A 6,255-nucleotide genomic window follows, 5' to 3' on the forward strand; every position below is an offset into this window, starting at 1 on the left:
GGGAGGCGGGCTTGGGAACTATTCCACACGCCCCCCCGCCCCGTGCAGCTGTGTAATGAGCCCACATCTGTTACCACCACATGTTGCTCGGCGTTACGCAGATGTAAAGTCTCAATTTTTCTAATTAGCAGCAACACGAAGTCTATCTTAATTTTCTCCTCCCCTCCCTCTAATAAACGTGATATTAACAAGGTTACACGTCTGGGTTTTTGCTGGGTGTAATTGAATCAGGTCACAGATTTGATTAGTGGGTGTGGGGCGCCGGGGTCTGGTCAGGCTGAGAGGCTGGGGGAAGGAAGGGGCTGGGTCCCAGCCATGGATGGGACTGGGGATGGAGAGAAAGAAGAAGGCGAGGGGGGAGGAGAGGGGAGGAGAAAGATGAGTGGGGGAAGAAGTAAGGCCAGAGTGGGAGAGCCACAAAGAATGGAGAGACAGAGAGGCACAGATGAGTGGTGGGTAGAGACGGAGAGAGGGACAGAATAATAGGGAGAGAAGAAGAGGGAAAGAGAGAGAGCAAGAGAAGGGGTGGAGGGGGAGAGAGAATGAGATGGGGGGTGTGGGGACAGACAGAGGGAGAGGGAGAAAGACACACACACACAGAGCACGTGAGAGATCAGAAACAAAGAGGAGGAAGACAGAGAGGAATGGCTGTCTCTGCCTGTCCCTGGCTCCCTGCTTTCTGCAGAGCCCTCCCTTGGGGCTCAGGGAGGGCCTGGGTTCAGGTAGGACAGGCAGCCACAGGTCCCTGCCCCTCATAGCCTGCACGGCCTCTCCGGAGTCTGTCTGCTGCCCGCCTGAGGCCTGGCTCTGGGTGACTAAGGGTAGGTCAGCTCCCCGCTCTGGGCCTCAGTTTCTCCATCTGCTGAAAGTGCCTGTAAGTCCTGCCCCCTGTCCTGGAAGTCTAAGATTCTCTGGGTCCCTGCCCCCCACACCCCCCACTTCCAGCAGGGAACCCTGGCTGGGGGGGGGGTGGTGGTAAGTGGCAGAGGTTTGGCCATGAACGAAAGCCTCAGGCTTCCTGACTCCAGCTGAGATGAATTCTAGAAGCAGCTCCCGCCAGCAGGCACCCTTGGACAGAATGGGGGGGGGTGGGGTGGGATGGTAAACCAGTGCCTAGAATGGGGCCCTGGCCTCCAGACTGCATCCCCCTGGACACCCCACACTTGCAGTGGCTCCCCACGGGGGGGAACCCCTATCTCCAGGTCATCCGGTCTCTGCTCTCTGTTCCTTCCTCCCATGCATCTGTCCCCTGCGTCACTGACGGTCCCCAGCACCGCATGCTCTCTCATAGCTCTGCACTTCTGCGCCTGCAGTTTCCTCAGCCTGGGATGCCCTTCCCTACCTTCCCTGCCTTGTCCTCTGTCAAATCTTAATGCAAATGTCATTTCCTCCCTGGGCCCTGCTCTGAAGACCCAAGGAACTGGCTTCTTGCTCTGTGTGCCCACATTCTTCTTTCCATTATCGGGGTGTCAGATGTATGTGATCATCTCTGCACACTGTTTCTACCGCTGTACCTGGCTGGCACCTCGTGGGTGCTGTGTGTGTGTGTGTGTGTGTGTGTGTGTGTGAGAGACAGTGTGATGGAGTGTGTGTGCGCCCAGGTGACGGTGCATGCGGGAGGAGGGCTGCAGTGGCTGCAGCAGCCGGGGCAATGCCACATTCCTGCTGTGACAATTTCTCCCGCTGATGACTCAGTCCCCAGGGCCTTGGGAGGCGCTGAGAAGCTTCTGTCAAGGGGCAGTGGCTTTTCCCCCCTCACTTAAATGAGATATGAATAATTGATTTGGCTCCTGAATAATTAATCAGATATTCAATAAGGAAAGTAATTGTTTGGCACATCCCCCATGGATGGCCTGGCCCAGCCACCGCCCCACTCGGGCTGGGAAGCGGGCGGGGCTGACGGGCCCATGAGGAACCCCGTGCCAGCTGGGGGAGGTCACCTTGTCCTGTGCTGCTGGCACTCCCGTCCAGCTCACCGTCCCCTGGGAGGCCACTGCCTGCCTCCATATGCCAACCAGGACTTGGGTCTTTCAGTCTTCTTACCCAAGTGGACGTTCCTCTAGGCTCCTTCCCTGCCCCCCCTCCCAGTGCTGCAGGCCACCCCACCCCCTAGCCCCTCCTGAGGATGCTCTGGTGCAGGGGCCAGCAGAGGGGGCTGTGGGCAGGCCTCACCTCCCAGTTGTCTCCCCTCCTCTGCCCTCTTGCTGGTTCCAACCCAGGGGACACACGCCTGCTTGCTGTGCTTCAGGGTCAGGCTTCTTAAAAGACCTAAATGAGCGCGGCACGTGGGTACCGAGCCCGGGAAAACCCCGGAGGAGTACCTCTGAGTGGGGGTCCCTTGTGGGCCTCCTCGGGCTTGCCCCCTCTTCAGAGACCGTTTTCTTCTAGGTCCTCCGTATGACCCCCCTCCCCCGCCTATAGGACCCACCCCTTCCCTCACACTGGAGTGTGAGTTTCAGGGAACACTGTGCCTCGTAGCTTCTGCCCGCAGTGACAGGCTTGGATGGGCCCGTTCCCACTGAACAGTTTGGGGTGCCCTGGAGCCCGGTTCTGTCCTGAGCAGGGTGGGCTGCCTTCGCGGGGCCCCCTTTGTGATTCTCTTTAGGCATCACGGGTGCTTCTGTATGTTGAACCAAACACACGCCATACACACACACACACACACACACACACACACACACACAGACACGTAGATACATATATCATGTACACCATGCAAACATGCACAGAAACCATGCAAGTGCACGTGTCAGACATAGAACCACACATGCACACACCCAATCGTGCCGCACAAATGAACACACATACGATGGACACTATACGCACACACCACAGTTACACCCATGCACACCACAGCAGCACAGGTCCACACATATGTCACACACACCGGGCATTCATCACATAGACACCTCCCCCATCCACACAAACACCTATTCGCCCCCACCCCTCTTCCGGAAGTCTACCGGAATCCTCAGAGACGGAGCACCAGAGTCTGAAGGAGGAAGAGGTTTTCTTTCCCACCTCCAAGGGGCTCTCACTCAATCTCAGGACGTGCGGGGCCGTTTCCTTCTTGCCCTTCATCCCCTCCTCGTGGAACGTTCCGGTCTGCTTGGGGTGAGGACGGGCTCCTTTCTGGGGGTCTCACCTCCTGGGGTAGGGGGGCGGGTGTTGGGATGGCCGCTTTGGGAAGGGCCTGAGAGCACGAGCTCTCTGAGATGAGGGACAGAGGCCCCGGCCCTGCAGACACAGGTGGGCCCAGTGTGCCCGGTGCGGCTCAGCTCAGCTCAGCTAAGGAGGGAATGAGCTGTAGGTGAGTAGAGACGGAAGCATCCGATGGGTTTCTGTGTGTGTGTGCACACGTGTGTGTGTGTGCACACGTGTGCGTGCTGAGCCCCTCGGGTGTGGAAACAGTTCGGAGGCCCCACTTCGCCTCTCATGGGCCTTGTCTGTTCTCTGGCTGTGTGTCTCCTTCAGGGCATGGAGGCAAAGGCCACCGGCGTCCTCTGCGAGTCCCGCTTCGTGCCGGTTCCCCCAGCCTCACTGGGCAGACACTCAGCTGCATCAGGAGGTGAATGGCTGCGGCATTGGATTCAGGCTGCGGGCGGAGGGGCATCTGGGCTGGGCAGCTTGGAATCTGCGTGGAGGCACCCAGGCTCCCCTCTGGGTCCCAAATGGAAGTGGCCAGCAGGTTCTGCATTTATTTATCTGCCAAGTGCCCCTGGAGCACCTTCCGTGTGTCAGAGACTGTTCAGAGGACTAGAGAAAGAGGAGCTCCCAGCTCCTGTCTTGGTGGAGACAGACCGTGAATGAAAGACAAATGTATGGTATGTTGGACAGTGGTCATTCTAAAGAGAACAAATAAAGCAGGGAGGGGGATAGGAAATGAAGATAGGGGTCTGCACCAGCCAGGGGTCACACAGAAGAATAAAAATCATATTAGCAATCACCAACACTCTGGTTCAAAACCCCTTTAGGGAGTTTAAGGGCTGAGACACTCAACAGGGAATGTGAGGCCGTCTGGAGATTAGTGACAGAGGGAAACCACCACCACCCCAGGCCTGGAGGGATAGGTCTTGGGTGACAGCCATCCCTGGGGGTGGCTGTCATCGATCCAGCTTTGCAAGTGGCCTTTGTCCTGGGGGAAGCTTTAGGGTGCCACCAGCTTCTGACTGAAGGCTCCTGGGATGTGTCCTGGCAAAAATCACTTGGGGCATTGCAGGTGCTTACGAACACGTGGATGCTGATGCTAAGGTCGCGAGATGGTTGTGAAACGAAAATGGCGCCATGGGGTAAAGTTCTGCACACACAAGTAGCTGTTTATCCTCTGTGTCTGCCCCCGAGAATGCCCTGGAGTAAAAATAAAGGCTAACCTTCAAGGTAGCCCCACTTAAGTATGGGAGGCATCCTAGCCTCAAAGGAATATCCCCAAACCTACCACTATGGGACAGTCCTGGATAAAAGATCTTCCTTGGCATAAGCTTGGTGGAAAGTCCTCAAGGAACACTCAGCGGTAAGTCTGGGTTCTCCCGGCTCTTTCCACGGGAGGCGGTAGCCAGTCTGTCTGAACAGTGCAGTGGTGTTCTGAGGCCCTTGGCTTTTCTACAGGAGAGGAATGGGGGCGGGTAGCCAGGCAGTCCTGGTGGATGCTGAAGTTGGATCCTGTAGAAGATGCTACTGAGGTCCTGTCCCACACCTCCGGGCCCACCTGCGGCTGCGGCCAATTTCCTTGGTCTCTTAAGCCCTCTGTCCCTCTTTCTCCAGGCCTGAGAGCTCTCACTGCTACCAAAGGACCAAAGGAACCTGCTCAACCTGCTTTCTTGGTTCACCTCCCTGATAAACAACCTCTTTCCAAGTCCCTGTCTTAGAGACTCCATTTAGGGGAACCCCGGCTGAGACAGGGCTTATCTGCTCCAGGTCTCAGGGCAGGGGGGCGGGTGAGGAGCTTGCCCGGTCCTTGACTCCAGCTCTTTGTGTTACTTTTGAGACTCAGAGGCCAAGTGCTCTGCTTCTGACCTCAGGAACAATCTCAGTGCCAGAGAGAGGAGAGCCTTTCTGCATCCAGGCTTTTGTCTCCATCCGTAGAGCAAAAACCTCTTGTTAGAACTTGAGTCTCCTTGGGGCGCCTGGGTGGCTCAGTCGGTTGAGCGTCTGACTCCGGCTCAGGTCGAGATCTCGCAGTCCGTGAGTTCGAGCCTCACATCGGGCTCCGTGCCCGTAGCTTGGAGCCTGTATCGGATTCTGTCTGCCGCTCTCTCTGACCCTCTCCCGTTGATTCTCTGTGTCAAAAAAATAAATAAAGGTTAAAAAAATAATTAAAACAACAACAACAAAAGAACTTGAGTCTCCATGCTTGGTTTGAAGGAATATGGTCAGCATAGCTCACACGAAGCCTTCATTCCCTGAGGTGGCTGTTCTCATGGTCTGATTCTCATTCAAGGGTCAGCAAAACATGCCCCTTCTCAATGGCCCAAGTTCTTAAGGTCCTTTAAAACCCTTGCAATTGTTTAGACGACCCATGCCTGGTGGCCTAGTTGTCCCTTCTGATTCCAGTTGGAATCTACAGGGAAGGCTGCCAGTATCCAGTTCTGTGGGTGGCTGCTACCTTCCACCGGCCACACTGGCACTGCCTCTTTGTTAGGACTGCTGCATGTGCTTGTGAAGTTTGCCTGCTGCACCATTCCAGAGATCACCATATACACAGATTATGATGTGCATGGCATCCCTAGACTTGTGCAGTGTACAGCCTCAACAACTGTCCACAGCAGCCCTGCCTTTGAAAAAAGCAGGCCACCTTACTGTCCTCTCTGGCCACTGTTTCTGCCTGCTCTTGGATTCCTGTTCTGCCATGGCTCCTGGTGATAGAGTAGGCCAACAACCGACATTCTGATGAATGGACTAGTGAAAAGTTCTCCCACCGACCTTAGGGTCTAAAGCAATTGCTGTTAGTAAGTATAGGAGGCAGGAGGATCAGAAGCAGCAGAGACTGGTGAGTGATTGGAAGGACACAAGGAGGCATCCCCAACCCTTAGACCCTGAGTTCAGGGAGTGCCTCTTTTAGGACTGACCTTTCAGAGGCCTGCCACCGGGTAGAGTGCAGCCTTAGACCCTGGGCCCCCTTTCTGGGGTCTGGGCTCATTTCTGGTTCTCTGACTCTGCTTGGATCCCAGAGGCTCCTGGGGCAGACCTGCTGCCTGGCCTTTTTCGTCTTTTGCAAGGGCCAGACCAAGAGGCCCTTGGAAAGATTTAGGGACACCT

General features: G+C 55.9%; 1 non-coding gene across 1 annotated transcript; it reads left to right on the forward strand.

Moving 5' to 3' along the window:
- The first annotated feature begins 5,121 nt into the window (after positions 1–5,121).
- TRNAR-CCG lies at positions 5,122–5,206 on the forward strand. The gene has a single exon. It is a non-coding gene; the product is annotated as a tRNA-Arg (tRNA).
- Positions 5,207–6,255: the final 1,049 nt, after the last annotated feature.

This window comes from Panthera leo, chromosome A3 (genome assembly GCF_018350215.1).
Source record: "Panthera leo isolate Ple1 chromosome A3, P.leo_Ple1_pat1.1, whole genome shotgun sequence".
NCBI classification, from domain to species: Eukaryota; Metazoa; Chordata; class Mammalia; order Carnivora; family Felidae; genus Panthera; species Panthera leo.